Raw genomic sequence first — 18,271 nt, forward strand, 5'->3', positions numbered from 1 at the left:
GGTAATCGGTGAGTTGGGGCATGCCTGCACAGTGCAACGAGCTGATCGAATGGAGGAGACGAGCCAATTTGTGACACGAAGAGTCATCGTGAAAATGACTAAGTGTTGGGCGGTGGAAAGTTTATATGTGGGGGCGGTCCCGCACATGGGCGCCCACACCATGGACCGACGTGATGGAGGGGCGAGTTGGACGAAATGGTGGGTCGGCTTGGTGAGTCAACACCCCAACCGATGGGCCAACTGCCATATAAGTAAAGCGTTGGAATGGTAGCAAATGTAATCAAGCAAAGCTTCTAAGTGTTTATGTCAGCTAGGAGGGTGAGCTACTTGGAGAGTCTGAAATTGGGTAAGTGTAGCCAGACTCTTGGGCCGTAGCACGAAGCCATAACAAATGCAGAAAATAGAGCCGCAGGTCGTGCAAATGCATTCGGACGAGGGCGTCGGCCTCAACGACCAAACGGGTGAGGGCATGTGAGGGCGTCGGCCTAAAAAACCAAACAGGCAAGGGCGTCTGGGGGCATTTGTTTGAATAATCATTCGAAGGCATTTGGGCGAGGACATCCACTTGAACGACCGAATGGGTGGGGCCGTTGAAAGGAGAACGGGCGAGGGCATTTGTCTAAACGATTGTTCGAAGGCATTCAGGTGAGGGCGTGCGAGGTTGTCCGCTTGAATGAATGAACAGGCGAGGTCGTTTGAAGGCATTCGAAGTTGTGTGAAGATGAATGGGTGAGGGTGTGTGAGGGCGTCCGCTCGAACAACTAAACGGGCGAGGGTGTGTGAGGGAATCTGCCCAAATGACTGAACGGGCAAGGGCGCATGAGGGTGTCTGCCTGAATGACTGAACAGGCAAGGGCGTCTGCCTAAACGACTGAACGATGTGCTGAATAGTGCGACGATGAACAAGTTGCAATGGACAATAGAACCAATGGGCACTTCAAACTATGGTTCGGGTAGTCTGAATGGTGCAGGCATAGTTGCACAATTGTGACAGAGAGGGTGCTAAGAGGGGAGAGGGGAGGGGAAAGGGTGGGGAGGTGAGGGGGGTGAGGGAAGGGGGGAAAGGGGACAGGGGTGAGGGAGGGGAGACGAGAGGGGTCGTGTAAATCCCCTGAGTTGCAGAGTGTTTAATGAAGGGCAGACGACGCAAAAGTGGGCAACAAGCTGGGGCAACCAACGAGTTGTGCGTGCCTACACGGTGCGACGAGTTGGGTTGAACGGGAGGAAATATGAAAGTCATCCAAAAATGACTAAGTGTTGAGAAGTGCGATGACGAACTTATATGGTGGGGCAGTCTCAGGTGTGGGCGCCCTCACCATGACCAATGTTGGAGAAAGTAGCAAAGTGTTGAAATATGGGTTGGCTTGGCCATAGGCCGATGCCCCCATATTGGCCAAGCTACCATATATATAGCATGGGCAGAAATTGAGATAAGTCATCATTCATTTGAATATCAAGGTAAGAGTTCGAGGGTCTTAGGAAGTAAGAAGTGCGATCTCCCTTGGTGCTCTAAAGCATAGGTAAAGGTGCAGGCGGAGCTAGGGGTTGAAGCACCCTAGCCGCAGAACCGAGAGATAGTTCGGAGGCTGTAGGCTGAACGGAACTACAGGCGGGCTGATCGTTCAGGAACAAGACCGGTGGGTCATTTGCAGGTTCAGGTGGGCGAGCTGGTGCTGGTTGGGCGAGTTAAACGGGAGGTCGGTTCAGTGTCCGTGAGTTGGGCGAGGCGCACAAAGGTGCGGGCTAAATGACGGTTGGCATGGGTTCATCAGGCAAGTGGGCGAGCTCGGGTGAACGCATCGTGGGTTGAACAAGCGCAGGAGAGTTGGCGTTCGGGTGGTTGGTTGAATGTGCGACGGCTGAGTTGACATTCGGGTGAATGGGCACGGTTGGCGGTGACTCGGCTGGAGGGTGAGTCAGGCTGAACGAGCGCCCGGGCAGGAGTAAACGGAGGGCGAGTCAAGGCAACCGGGCGGGCGAAATGGTTGGTGGGTGCGATGACCTAAATAGTGCGTTGTTCGAGCGAGTCGTCACTCTGGAACAGTGTATGTGTGTGGAGGTTTGAATGACGAGCTGGGTGCCGATAAAATAATGGAATACACGAGATGAGGGCATCGTGCGGTGCGAACGGTGGGCACACCCAAATGAGTCAGGCAATCCATGGGCCTAACGACGAGTCGATGCGAGTTGTGCAATGGGTAAAGGAGAAGCGCACTGTGGTTGGAGTGACAGGTAGACGAGCTGGGGGTGTGCACTGGTGGGCGACATGACCTGGCAGGGCTACACGGACAACTGAGCGATGGTGTGCCGATCCTGAACGGCAGATTGGTCGAGGCTGCATGGTGGTGTAGGCCAAGTGTGAATTGCAGGTTTATGAGAGGAAATCTGGCTGTTTCTCTCCATTGTCTATTTACATGTAAAAACTGAAGATTACCATTATTATTGGGCAGACTCTTATTTACAGGGAGTTGCCCCTCCTGAGTTATATCCACTGTGCACTTGTGTTTAATGATGATAATGTATGTATGAAATATGCTATGAATGTTTCTGCTGTGTTAACGAAATATTGTACTTGGTAAAGTTGAAAAATAAACTAGGTATAGAAAGTAGGCGTAGTCCACATCCACAAGTATTGTTAAAAGGAAAGTGGGTGGTGGTGCCGCACCCCCGATCGTGTGGTCAGAAGAGTACCGCCAGGGTAGGCGCATGACAGATGGTATCAGAGCTCTATATTCTACGGGCTTTGGTGATTCAGAACTGAAGAGAAGCTAATCCTACTATCACTTCGTGACAGTTGGTATCAAGGATTTTGATACAAAGAAGACTAAAGACTTAGCAGGTGGTTCAGGTTTTGCAGGTGAATTTGGTGGATGGTCTATACAAGATCACAAAGATGGAAAATGGAAAGAATGGCGAATGAACCTCAAGTTATAACAGGTGAAGCTTTATTTGACAAGGTATTGGATCGCATGGAGGAATATTCTTCCGATATGGCTTCGATGAGAGCTGAGAATGTGCAAGTTCATGAAGACTATGAGAAGGTGAAAGGGGAGATGGAAGACCTCAAGGTTCAATATGAGTATACTGAATGGAAGTATGCACAAACAGAAAAGGAAGTCAAGAAGATTAGTGAAGCAAAGGATCAAGGTTTGGCAAAAATCTTGAAATTGTAGCAAGATCTTGATGATGCTTGGACTGGGATCACAGTTTTGAAGAAGGTTGTTGGGCACAACTTAGGTGGAGGTGTAGCTCATGTGAAAGTCAAAGAGACAAGTTCTTATGACGGTACAATGAGTGTGAAAACTCTTGTTAACTTTCTATGGGATATGGAGCAGTACTTGGAGCGCTTGGGGATGAACAATGAAGAGTCCAAAGTGAAGGTAGCTGTTGAATTCTTGACGAAGGATGCTAAGATGTGGTGGCGAAGGAGGATGGATTAGGTTTCCAATGCCAATGCTGAAGACATAACTTTGTGTGATGAAATGAAGAAGGCTTTGCAAACCCATTTCAGTCCACAAGACGAAATATGGGATGCAAGGATGAAAATAAAATACATGAAACAAACAGGAACTCTGTAGGCATATCCACGAGAGTTCTCAAGTGTTGTTTTGGAACTTCCAGACATGGCGGAAAGGGACAAGGTGTTCAACTTTATCATAGGGCTGAAACCTTGGACGCAGAATGAAGTGAAGAGACAAAAGATAAAGACACTTGAGGAGGCTTTTGCTACTGTAGATCATTTGGTGGAACACTATGATGAGGGTTCCGATGAGAATAAGAAAAGGAATGACAAAACTACGAAAGAGGAGACTTTCGAGATTGCATAAGTTGAAGACGAAGAATCCGTTGAAGTGTTGAATTCGTGAGGGACCACATATGCTGAAGAATTATCCTTCAAGACCAAAAGTGGCTACCTTGGCACAAGCCAATACAAAAAAGAAAGAAGAAGCTTTTGTAGGGGTTATGCAGATTTTGGAAACTGCAGTGGCTATGGAAGTTGTCTCAAGGAGAGACCTAGAAAGGAACAAATTGGAGTATGTCGAAATGAAAGTTGGGAGTGCGACTATACTCACCATGGCGGATATTGGGGAAACTCACAACTTTATGAGCAAGGATACTGCGAGAAGGATTGGACTGAATTTTGTACCGGTTCAGGCACAAATGAAGACAGTGAATTCTCCTTCGGATCTTGTGATCGGTGTAGCTGAAAAGGTGGATGTGACACTTGATGAATGGACTTGGAGAGTTGACTTCACTATAGTGCGGATAGATGACTATGAGGCTGTACTGGGTATGGAGTTTATGAAGCAATTCGAAGCGATGGTTATTCCCCATTTGAAGAAACTGTACATTTACAATGGACGAGAGGATGTACCTGTCGGTGTTCCGACCATAGGAGTAACTAAGACCGAAAGTAAACTGACAACGATGAATATGGAGAATGGGAAACGAGCTGAAGAGGTCTATAAGTGGTTGTCTGTTGCAGAGGGAAAGCTTATGGAGAAGTCACAGATTTTTAGGACATTGTCAGATAGCATCTTGGATCTATCTAGGAGGCTGGAGGCAGTGTAGGATGATGATGACAAGGAGTATCTGACGCTGAATGTTCAGATGAAGGATTGGGAGGCATACTTGCAGAGAACGGAAGTGGAGGATCTGGATAGGTGGATTGAGTTGATCAGTGAGGGAGAGCCTTCAAGCTCTACTCCCTCTTCATCTTCTTAGATTATCATGGAGATGAGGCTCACTGTTCGCTGCTCATGGCAGTGAGTCTCAAACAGCTTGAGTAGGCATCTAGGGGTGAGATGACACACATTGATAGGTAGCATGCAGTGGACAATCATGATGATGTAGGGGCATGAGTTCTTATGGAGGCGATGCATGGTTGGATTAGCTACCCAACTAATCACCAACATGAGGGGTACCATCACATGATTCCTTGCAGGGTAGTGACACACTTATGGGATGAAATAGGTCGAAGAGTGGGCATCTGGATTACCCATATACACAGTTGTGTCGATGATTGTCTTGGCGATGGATGGTTGCTAGGATGGAGAATTTTCAAGGATGACAATGACTTGAGGTGGGGGAGGATGTAAAGCCCCCAAGTTGCAGAGTGTTTGGCGAAGGGCACATGACAAGCAAGAGGGTGACTAGATGGGGCGACCGATAAGTTGGGCGTGCCCGCACAATGCGACGAGTTGGGTTGAATGGGAGGAAACGTGAAAGTCATCTGAAAATGACTAAGTGTTGAGAGGTGCGATGGCGAACTTATATGGTGGGCGGTCCCGGGTGTGAGCACCCTCACCATGGCCAACGTTGGAGAAAGTAGCAAAGTGCCAAAAGATGGGTTGGCTTGGGCATAGGCCGACACCCCCATATTGGTCAAGCTACCATATATATACCGTAGACAGAAATGGAGATAAGTCATCATTCATTTGAAGATCAAGGTAAGAGTTCAAGGGTCTTAGCAAGCAAGAAGTGCGAGCTCCCTTGGCACTCTAAAACATAGGTGAAGGTGCAAGTGGAGTTAGGGGCTGAAGCACCCTAGTAGCAGAACCGGGAGACATTTCAGAGGCCGCAGGATGAACAGAACCGCAGGTGAGCTGATCGTTCAGGAACAAGACCAATGGGTCATTCGCAAGTTCAGGTGGGAAAAATGGTGCTACTCAGGCGAGTTGAACGGGAGGTTGGGTCAGTGTCCGCAAGCTAGGCGGGGTGCACAAAGGCATGGGCTAAATGACGGTTGACGTGGGTTCGTCGGGCAAGTGGAAGAGCTTGGGCGAATGCACCGTGGGCTGAACTAGCACAGGCGAGTTGGTGTTCAGGCGGTCGGTTGAAGGTGCGATAGGTGAGTCGACATTCGGGTGAACGGGCGCAGTTGGAGGTGACTCAGCTAGAGGGCGATTCGAGCTGAACGAGCGCCCGGACAGGGAGTAAATGGAGGGTGAGTCAAGGCAACCAGGCAGGCGACACGGTTGGTGAGTGCGACGAGCTGAACGGTGGGTCATTCGGGCGAGTTGGAACTCCGGAACGGTGGATGCGTGCGGAGGTTTGAACGATGAGATGGGCACCGGCAAAATGGTGGAATGCATGAGCTGAGGGCGTCATGCGATGTGAATGGAGGGCGTGCCCAAATGAGTCAGGCGACCTGTGGGCCGAACGACGAGTTAGTGAGTTGTGCGACGGGTAAAGGAGAAGCGTGAGGTGGTTGGAGTGATGGGCAGACGAGCTGCGAGTGTGCGTCGTTGGGCGACATGACCCGACAAGGCTACATGGGCAACTGAATGATGGTGTGCCAATCCTAAATGATAGATTTGTCGAGGCTGCATAGTGGTGCAGGCCAAGTGTAAATTGCAGGTTTATGAGAGGAAATCTAGGGGTTTCTCTACATTGTATATTTACATGTAAAAACTGAAGATTATCATTATTATTGGGCAGACTCTTATTTATAGGGAGTTTCCCCTCCTGAGTCATATCCGCTGTTCACTTGTGTTTAATGATGATAATGTATGTATGAAAGATGTTATGAATGTTTTCGTTGTGTTAACAAAAGACTGTACCTGGTAAAGTTGAAAAATAAACTAAGTATAGAAAAGTATTGTTGAAAAGAAAGTGGGTGGTGGTGCCGCATCCCCGATCCTGCAGTTGGAAGAGTACCGCCAGGGTAGGGGCGTGACAGGTTGGGAGGGGAGAGGGGAGCGGTCAGGAGCGGGGGTCAGGGAGGGCAGGGTTTTTTTTGAATTGTACTTTTTTAACTTTTATTTTTTTTGTTAATTTTTTTCGTTAATTTTTTTTTAATGGTTTATTTTAAATTTTTTTTTTTAATGGTTTTTTTTAATTGTTTTCTTTTTAAATTGTGTTTTTTAAATTGTTTTTTTTAATTGTTTTTTTTAAATTGTATTTTTTAATTGTTTTTTTTAATTATTTTTATATTTTAATTGTTTTGAATTTTGTTTAATGTTTTTCTTTTTAATTATTTCAATTTTTTTTTTTACTTTTTAATTTAATTTTTATTATCACTTTTTTTAATTTAATTTTATGTTATTTCTTTATTTTTATAATTTTAATTTAAGAAAAAAAAATCTTGAATTTTTATTTTATTTTTTAATTTTGTTTATTTAAATATTTTTTGTTTTAATTATTTTTTAAACTTAATTTTTTTTCTTAATTTTCTTAATTTTAATTTTTTTTGACAATTATTTTACGTTTTTTCTTTTTTTGTAATGAGGTTTTTTTTAATCATTTTTTTTTAACTTAAAAAAAATGTTTTTAGATTTTTATTTTTATGTGTGGATCAATTCTCTCTCTCTCTCTCTCTCTCTCTCTCTCTCTCTATATATATATATATATATATAATTCATTTATTTATTTTTTCATTAATTGTTTATTTAATTTTTTTATTTTTACGAGTTAATTTAGGTTTTTTTTATGTTTTTTGTTTTTGTTTTTTTATATTTTTTGTATTTGATTTTTTTTTCATGTTTTTTTTTAATTTTTATTGTTATGTTTTATTACTAACATGTTTTATGTTTTATGTTTTTTTTGTTATGTTTTATTTATTTATTTTTATATATTTTATGTTTTTTTTTTTGTAGACTTGGCAGATCTCTATTTTTTTTTTAATTTTCAAAATAACTTTTCACAACCGTTTACTACTGTAGGTGGTTTTCCTGCCCGAAGGAAACCAGGTATCCACCTGTCAGCTTTAAATCCTGTCCAAAATTTAAATAGGTTCATTACTATCCATCTAGCAACATTGTATTGTTTGTCTATTCTACTGACTCTACTTGTCAAAATAAAAATAAGCATAATGATACTGTCCATAGTCAAAACCATTTTCAAATCAACTACTTCTCTATGTCATTCCTCTTCAAAGGAAATTACTAGTGTTGGTGCCTTTGCACTGGATCTTGGCATCTCGCTCCGTTGCTCTTTTCTCCATTTCAGGTCGGTCAGTGTCTGTTCAATTCTACCCAGTGCTAGGTTGTTTCTGTATGACTGGATCTGGATGATTACTATCTCCCGTAATAGTTCTACATGAACTAGGTCCTGTTCTTCGTTCTACTTCTGTGCCTCTCTTTCTGCTCCCGCTACATCCTTATGCTCTTGGTGTAGGGTCATGGCTCGCGCCACCACATTCTTCATAATCCAGTATTGCTGTATGGTTTTTTTGAACAGTGATTACCTCCCTCGAGTGGTTCCTGGGTCTGTCACCATGCTTTCCCCTTCATCCATGGGGATATCTCGGTATTTGAGGTTGGCTCTTAAATTTCTCTCCCATCTTGCAATATGAGCTCTAACTTCCGGCGGATTTCCTTCCATGTAGGTGTCGATGATTTTCTTCATCTGGTCCCCATAAGGTTTCCTGCCACTTCTTTTTCATTGTCTGCTTGTTCCCTCCTCCTTCATTGTTCCTCTGTTTCCTCTTTTGGGGGCCATTTTGCTCTCTATTTGGGTATTGCTATCTTGCGTCTAGTGAGTTCGGTCTTGGTCAGAGATATTCCTTCATTATATTGTATTACCTATCACAAAATTTATGCATTCATCAGCTTTGTGGTTTAGACAGAGTTTAGTTCCCCAATTTCTCTTTTTCTTTCCTTTGCTTGGACCTTCTATCTTCTGGTTTCCAGCCAAGGTTTGTGTATCATCTGCCTTCTTTTCTCCAGGAGGATTGGTTTTTGTGACTGTTAAATTCTTCTTTAGGGTATGGTTTCTCTTTGGTATTCTTCCCTTAACCCCCCCTTTACAGCTTTCTCAGCCCTTACATTCCTTTCTCCTCGGTCCCGATATTCCCCCCACAGATGGTTTCAAGGTAAATTTCTTTTCCCTCCTTCCCCGGGATTTCTCTAGCGGATTTACAGGGTTCTTGGTGTAGCACCTCTCTTTCCCCATGGGATGCCTAAATTCTTGCATTCCTCTGGTCCTTAGGCTTGTCCCTTCCCAAGTTTCCTCCCTAATAGCTACAGACACAATCCCCTCCATTCCTACGAGCTTGGCCCGGATCGAGAGTCTTCGAGGTATACTGGAGGATGAATTTGTAGGATGGCTCTCTCGCTTTTTGGTCGTTAGCTCATGCCTTCTTTGTCCTCTGGTCTAGAATTGCCTCTGTTATGAAGGAATGGTGTTTATAACTAACAGAATTCTAGAGACTTTGCCTTTGAGATTGTCTATCTTAAACCCGTGGCTAAGCTGAATATCAATCTTTCTGCTATAGAGACTCATTAGGCTTTCAAAATTGGTGGGTAAATGGGTTACATATCTGCTTTCCACGTGGCTCTTTCTTCTTGCTTCTATTTTCGTCTTCCTTCTGCATCTACCTCTCTTCTCGCTACCTTTCCTCGTCTTCATCTTCATGCAAAGTGTTGTTTGCGAGGTTACTTTGGCTTTAGTCTCTTTCTTCTCTGACCCTTGACTCTTACCGGCATCTGGCTATCTTGGTTACTGACATGGATCCCTTTGAACATGTCTCAGGATCTTGCCCTCCTGTCCTTTCTCCCGAGCTCCTTCATTAATTACCACCTTCTCCCGACTACTCTTGCCGTGTCACGTCTAACCTCATTCTGCCACTTAGTGTCCTTCCTCTGCCCGCCTCTATAACCTCAGTCCTGCCTTCTTCTCTGTCAGTTTGGTTCATACTCCCGGGTTGCGTACCTTCCCTGCCCTGCTCCGTCAGCTGCCCGTTCGCCTGTCGTCTCACTTCATTCTCGTCGTCTGTCCTATCCTCCAACTGTCCTCTTCCTTCTTCCCGATCTTTCTCCTGCAGTCTCTCTAGAATTCCTCTCCTATTCATGTTTCCTCCTTTATCCTTTTCTAGTAGTTGTTGCAGGTCCACCATTTCCTCCTTCTGGCTTAGTTCGATGTCACTTTCATCCAACTGTCTTCCCCCATTTCTACATCCCCAGTTCGCCAGGCTATCTGCGAGTTCATTACCCTTCCTTGTCACATGGGTGGGGAGGATGTATGCTACCTTTCGCAGTAATTCGCTATTTCCTCCATTAACCGGCCATTCTCCAACTTCGGCTCATCTTTTCCACTGGACTGCCATTCTGTAGTTGTTTCATGATGTCTATCACTAGTTTCGCATCTCCTTCTACCTGCAACTTTTGGTACTTCTCCCTTATGGCGATCTCTAATCCTCTTCTCAGCGCATGAAGCTCAGCTTCATTGTTGGTTGTGTTGCCACAATCCATTGCATAAATTCTTAGTGTTCTTCCTCTGTCATCTCTAAAGACTCCTCCTATCCCTGCCTCTCTTGGGTTACCCTTTGCTGCCCCGTCAAAATTCAACTTGATGAAGCCCTATTGGGGATTCTTATAATAGTTTCTCTCTTCCACCTCATTATTATGGTTTTTCCCTACTGTAACTTTCATCATACTTGACTTTAGTTGCAAGAGTGCCATTATTCTTACCTTTGTCTAGTCAACTTTCCAATATTCCTCGTACCATTTCTCTATGAGGATGGTTTCCCTCATATTATGAGTGATTTGGTTCCATATCTTGTCTTTTTCTCTGCCATCTTCCTTGAAAGTTAGGCAGTTTCTCTCTTTCCATATGTTCCAGAGAACGAATCCTAATGAGAGTTTCCAGGATCTGTTCAGGATTGTATTTTGGTAAGACTTATTCCACCATTTTTCTATTGTTATTTTGATATTGTTTCTGTCTCTGTCACTAATTTCAAAAAGATCCTGATGTTGTCTCCACAGGTTGTTGCTAACTTTGCAGCCGTTGGCTATGTGCTCCATGGTTTCTTCTTGTGCTTGGCAGAGTGCACAATGCAAGGGACCGCGTGTTCCTTTTTTCATATATTTTTATATTTTATTACTAACATGTTTTTATTATTTTTTATTTTTGTCATGCTTTATGTTTTATTTTTATGTTTTATGTTTTATTTTTACATTTTACATAGTTTTTTGTTTTTTGTTTTTTGTTTTCTTTTTTTATATATTTTTTTGCATTTGATTTTTTTTGTCATGTTTTTATTATTATTTTTTGTCATGTTTTATTACTAACATGAAAATCACCAACATTTTAAAAAAATATCCACACTTAATTCATTAGAAAATTTAAAGTGTAAAAGCTAAACCCTCTAAACAAAATCAAGATGAAAATCACTAACAAAAAAAAAAATGTTCACACTTGATACATGAAAAAAATTAAAGTGTCAAAAATAAGCCCTCTAAAAAAATGTGTTGATGTTGCATCAACACTTTTCAAAATCAGCATGAAAATCACTAACATTTAAAAAAATGTGTTGATGTTGCATCAACACTTTTCAAAATCAGTAAGAAAATCACTAACATCGAAAAAAAAAAGTTCATACTTGATACATAAGAAAATTTAAAGTGCTAAAAATATGCTTAAAAAAAAGTGTATTCTGGCATCACCACTTTTCAAAATCGGGTGATTTTTTGGTGCCTCAAAAAAATGGGTACCGGTTCACTTTCTCGTTTGATCAATAACTATGTTTTAACAGATGAAAGTTTCTTATGCTATAATATGACTATGAGTCGATGCCAAGTAAGTGGGCCAGTTGTTGATTGTATCCGTTAAAGCATCTCTGATGTTAATTGTTTGTTCCAGTAACTGTTTGGCTACTAGGAACTTCTGATGATATTTTTGAAGTATCTTTGTGAATTTCTCACTTCCTACCACCGTTTATATGGTCTATAAGTTTGTTATCTATGCCGTAAAATTCTCATTTTTCTATCAATTCATAAACCAACAATTGGAAGGCGACGAGATGATCATCAACTTTGACTAGAAGTTGATATCAACTTGTTTTGCTGCTTGACAATGAGAATATAGACAAATATCCCTTTCTTGTTCCTGCTTTTGTTGAAGGTTAGTGGTCTCTTTCTTTCTCTTTTTCAATCTCAACTTGGTTTCATTTACGGTATGCTCAAAAAATTCAAAGACTTGCTTATCACTAGCAAGCTTTAGATCAACGTACTTGGTATGGATATCATAAGTTCTTTTGTGATTAAAGTGCCCCATGTTCTTGTTGATGTTGGATCAAAACGTTATTGTGTTGGTCAAGAAGGCAGAGTGATTGATGGATTAGTCGATGGATTGGTGGATGGATTAGTTGATGGATTGGTCAATGGATGATCATTCAGTACTATTTGTTGTTGGTCTTTTGGCAAAATCATCATTTGTTGAGTTTGTACACTATGAGATCTCATTGTGTCATCCAACTGAGTGTGATTTGATGAATTTTCCTAGGATTTTTTCTTATTGGACGCATATCCATTTGATTGGTGTTGATCCTATTAAATATGTGTAGGGGAGGTAGGTGGAGTATCCTTAGTTAAATCAATTTCAATAACTTGAGTCTTAGTATGTGAACCTACAACTTGCTCTGACTAGTTCTAACACTGGCCAGAAGAATTGTCGTTTTGTCCATTGGTAACAGAACCATTTTTCATTGAACTTCGACTTAACAAAGCTTCATAGATTTTACTGTATTTTCTTTTAAATATTCTCTTAAAATCATCCTTAGAATTTCATATTACATGTTGTATATGTGCATCGATAGATGCAACTATTTTTTTTGTCTTGCAAGGCCTTTTGGATATTTTTCCTTTTACTTTGGTAGACTACACAACTTGTCGAACAAATTCATCAAACTATTGTTGCTGCTCTAGGATCTGACGCTGAATTTCTGATAGCACCTTATCCTATTGAATTTCTTCATGGGAAGTCATTGTAGCCTTGAGACTCTAAGAATCCTTCTAGCTGGCCTTCTATAATTATTTGACCAATGAGACTAATAAGTCAACCTTAAAGGGTTGCAGATATAATGCAGCTTATGACTCCTCTTCCTGCTCTACGTCGGAGAGTAGGGTAATAACGTCCTTAGCTACTTCTAGGTATCTGGGTGGGATAGAAAAAATTATGTTCAAATGTCAAGATAATTCATCAAACACTTGCTCAACAGTGGGTTGATAGGGAAACTCTTGAGGGTCCACCACGACAAAGTTGGTGTACCAGACTTTGGAGACATCCAAACATAACTAAATATGAGAACGGGGTGGTAAAGTTTGACGAATATGATGAGGGACACTCCACTTATTAGAGGACGACTTGATATTCAACAATAAATTTCTAAATAGCTCAATGAGACCCTAATATTTCAGATTCCCTGACCAGCCATGTGAATACTTTTTTAAATTATGCATGAGTGGTATATCCTTCCTAATGAATTTTGTCTCCCTAACCGGTGGACTATATTTCTTTGCTAACCAAATAAGAAAAGAAGGGAAATGGATGTGTTTAACCAAGTTCTAACAGGCTTGAGAATTGGTTTTTATGATGTTCTCGAGTTATTTCGCCCAATTATACATCTTTCTAGAGGTCACAATTTCACTAATTGTTTCTAGCATGTTTAATTTAACGTCAGAGGCCCAACGAAGAAATGATTCATGGTGCTTCTCCTAGTAAATACCTTCCATATTTGTATACTTTACATAATGCATGCAGAATTGTAATTTTGTTTTCCTTGCAAGGTCAGACTTTTCTTTCGTTCATGGCTCAATTGTAACATCATCCTCTTCAAAGTGAACTTTTCTCTTAGTTATTGCAAAATTACTCTGTAATTTTGTAGTCGTTGGGCAATCTAACAACTCAAAATAAAAAATCATAGGGTTCATGATGTCTGGAATGTCGTCAAGGTCATAATTGACACTTAATAGAATTTCTAGCAAAATGCTAAGTGCACTTGAAGCATTATGAATTTTTATGTTTTCAAAATTTATTGCACCAACATTTCTGCTTACATAATGCTTTTAGAGTTGATCTACCAATGTGACATAACGCATGCATGCCACCTAATTGTCACGTTTTTCATGGAGTGGTAGATTATTTTGGAATGATTTGAAATGATTCTAACATATGACTAACAACGATGAGACTTGTGGAATCTTTAACGTGTCCTGATTGGACTGTTGTGCTCGAATATTTTGGTTTTTTAATTATGAATAATGTCTCTTGTGTATTGTGTTGTCAGAATAATTTTTTTGGAATTTATTTCTAAAAATGTTTTTTAGACACATGGTTGAAGCCATTATCATTATTTTATGTCCTATCAATGTGTTTTCGAAGGATTCATTTCTTCTTTGAATTGGTTTCTTGATTTTCCGATTGAGTCAGGTTCTCTATAATGTCCTTTGAATTTTAATTTGTGTTCTTTTCTTTTGTCATGCTTAGACTAATGTCGATCCATAGTCTATTTGATCCTACTATTTAAGAGATTACACATATTGTTTTCTCACTCCATATTTCTATCGCTTTTGTCTGCTTGATTGTGCTTTTCGATTTTTATTGTGGTGATAGAGTGCATGTAGTAGGTATTCTTCAAGTTGTTATAATTTTTGGAGTCGTTCCTTATGCAACTTTGTATTATACTTAAGGATAGTCAACACACTTGTTGTATTCATCGAGCACTAGAATGGAACAACTGCTTCCTGTCCATAGACAAGTTTAAAAGGTGTCAACCATGTTGACTGCTTATACGTTGTGCGGTATGCCCATAATATGGCTAGTACCTTGTCATCCCAATCATATCTGTCTAAAATTCATTTTTTTGTTAGTCCTTTGTGCAATCTTTTGTTAAAATATTTGAAAACGCCATTTCTTTATGGGTGATAAGCAGTGGTCTTCGTGTGTTCAATCATAGATTTATTTATTAGTGTTTGGATTGTAGCATTCAAAAAGTGAGTTCCTTTATAACTAATGATGACCCAAGGAAAGTTGAATTGTGATACTATGTTTTTATTTATGAATTTTGTTGCACTTTCTTTGCTACACGATTTAACTAGTTCTACCTCCACCCATTTTGTCAGATATCCAATACTGTTATAATCTATTTTTCTCCCATGTGTCTAGCTCTTTTGGGAATTGGTCTGATGAAGCCAACTTCCCAAATATCAAAATATATCGACAAGACAATTGAATGCAACAATGTCCGATGTTTGGGTAATGGATGCGCAAATCTTTGGCATATATCTCATTTATGTACATGAAGTCGGTAGTCTCAAAACATTATTGGCCACCAAATCCTTCTTGTAGAATCTTCCATGTGTTTGTGTCGCCTTGGTAGTTACCTCATGCTCCCTATTTATGTGCCTCATCAATGATATTGTTCCTTTCATGTTCTAGGACACATCTGCACAGTACCTTATCAATACCTAGTTTATATAATTGTCCATTTATCAAAATAAATAGCATTTCTTTTATTGCAAGCATGTTTTTCTTCTTTTCAGATAGTCCATCAGGTGATTTTCCCATATGAAAAAACTCCTCTATTCCAGCCAACTCTGCAGGGACTACTATGATTGTAAAAAGGTGCACATATGGGAGGTCATCTTCTATCTCTGTTGGCTCTTCTCCAGATTATAATCAAGATAAATGATCAGACCAACGTTCTTTTTTCCTGGTCAAATAATTACTTCGAATTTAAATTATTGAAACAATAATAACTAGTGATAGATGTGACCTTGATGAATAGGTTTATAGACAAGGTACTTTAATGATTGATGATAAGTATAAAATATAAATGGTTTTTCCAGAAGGTAATGTCGCAACTTATACAGAGTGAAGATCATGGCAAGAGCTACCCTTTCATTCATTGAGTAATTTCTCTCAACTTTATTGACTTTCTGACTTGCATAGGAATTTAGATGGTTGATCTCTTCATCGTACGACTAAGCTAAAACTGATTTGACTACTACATTCGATGTGACAAAATACACGTGGAACTGTTTTGACCAATCAGGAAACTTGAGATTAAGTGCTTTAACTAACTTCTTTTTTAGTAATTGGAATGAATCGTCACATTATTTTGACCAAATAAATGACACTTCTTTCCTTGAAATTTTATCTATGGGGAATTTTATATCTGAGTAATGCCTCATGAACTGTCTACAATAACCAATGTGTCCCAAAAAATATTTTTATTTCCTTCTAGTTTATCGGGAGTTTCAAGTCTAGAATCACTTTAATCTTCACCATATCCACTTTGATTCCATCATTTGAAACCACATGGCCTAGCATTATTCCAATCGATGTTGCAAAGATACATTTTCAATATTTAGTGATAAGTGAATATGTGTGCACTTTTACAACATTAATCTTAGCCATTGTATGCAACCTTTAAGCAATGTATAAATAGTTTAGTCATCAAAATAGACAACCATTTTTTAATAAATTTACTGCTAGAAAGGTTTGATGACTATTTGAGAGAATACTACTAGTGCATTTTTTAGTCCAAAAGGAATTACACGATATGAAAAAGGACCAAACTCAATGACAAATTGTCTTTTCTCTATCCTCCTATGCAATAGCTACTTGGTTGTACCTAGAGAAACCATCTGTAAAAGAGTAACATTTGTGACCTATGCCTTCATTTATAATTTCATTTGCAAACAAAGTAGGAAATGGATCAAACACTATTAGTTTATTTAACCTATGATAGCTATCACCTATACATAATTTATTTGGGTCATGCTTTTGTGGCTGCACGAACATGGGACTTTCCCATTCTGATGTTTCTATCAGGTAGATGATAATGGCGGAAAACATCCCCTCAATTTCATTTTGTACAATTAGATTATACTTATGAGAAAGCTTATATGGTCTCCTCTTGATTCCCTTATCTCTTGGAATTAGGTTGATGTTCATCTCCCCCATTTCTTTCACACATCCCTTTAAATCTTTGTAGTCATGAGAAAATACATCCTAGTATTCTTTGAGCAAGTCGAAAAAAATCAACTATCTGTTTGCCTGACCAATAGTCACCAAGTCAAGTGATATTTAATCGATCGTCATTAGAGATTTATACTTCCCATATTTTCACTTTCACATCCATCTAGTCAGTTGCCTTCTACTCGTCTATTCATTGGTCCCCGACCTTTACTTCTCGATAGATAGGTGGGAAATCTGGTTTTTATGGTTTCTCAATTGCTTGCAAGTCAAGTTTGTACATTGATTTGATTCTTTTGTGGTTATCCATATGATCTTTCTTCCAAAAAAACTTTGGCTAGGAATAAATTCTTCTTCCATTTTTAGTCAGATGGCCAACTTAGGATCTGATGTTTGTGACATGAAACTACATGTCGATGAGGTATCAATTGTTGTTGTTTGATTGTTGGTTGATTTTTCTTTTATAGATTCCTTTATTTTTTGAATCACATCATTCAATTCGCATTCCTTCGGTTTGAATTCAAAATATTCGATGAAATTCTCTCTCAATTATTTACATTGCAAGGATTCCCTCAAGATTCCTCTCTTTTGTACCATTTATTGGGAATTTTTCCTAATGTATTTAGGAACATATGAGGCTATACTCCTTCATCTTTGTATTTGATCCTCCGCCATTCTAATTCAAAATTTTGTATATGACGAACATGGTCCTTCCCAGGGCTAAATATGGGTATATATGCTTTTGCAGAAAGCTTTCAGCCTCTAAATTGTTCAATGAAATATGTTGTCATTGTTTTCCATGCTTGAAGTCAAGAACAGTGGGTATCCCACCATATTATTTCCTAACCCGTAAATTTCTATACCAAACTCTGCATCCTTCCCTATTCACCAATGAATTTTTTTACTTGTTCAACCTAATACAGGTGACACCTGTTCATTGAAGCGATCATATTGTTGGTGTCTTGCATTAAGTTTGTCGAAAGTAGAGACAAAGTACCTCTACAATTATTTTCTTTTAAAATAAGGCATTAGTATGATAAAGTAACAAGGTCATATTTTTATGGTCAAGATTGCCTCAATTGTCCAACACCCTTTATATTTTGATTCATCTTGCCACTCGTAGTGCTCTGTATCAGAAATCTGCCCAATAAAGAGAGGTGAGCTTGTTAAAATTTCACCAAAAGCATTTGGTTCATCATTGTCATGCTCTTTATGCCTTATTTGGTATAGCCATCTCGTTTATGTTTCTTCTTCACAAGATTTGATACACAACTTTCCTTCACATGGGTCTAGAGGAATAATAATTTTCTTATTATTATTTTCTGGCAGTTAACCATCTTCCTTCCATCTTTATAACTCTCAACTACTTCTCCGACTTTACCTCTTCCTTTTTTCTTTTCTTTTATTTCTCACTATTCATTAACCCCCCCCATGCTGACCTGACTTAGTTTCGGTGAGGGTGGGAGTACACAATAGCCATTTTTAGTTTCTTAAAAAATAATCCCAGGCTTCTCTTGTGTCTTTGCAATGACCATCTAAGAATATTTTCCAATCTGTTTACTGCTTCTGA

The sequence above is a fragment of the Pinus tabuliformis genome, chromosome Q (genome assembly GCF_031772625.1).
Source record: "Pinus tabuliformis cultivar Carrire ecotype Pingquan chromosome Q, CPIR1, whole genome shotgun sequence".
NCBI classification, from domain to species: Eukaryota; Viridiplantae; Streptophyta; class Pinopsida; order Pinales; family Pinaceae; genus Pinus; species Pinus tabuliformis.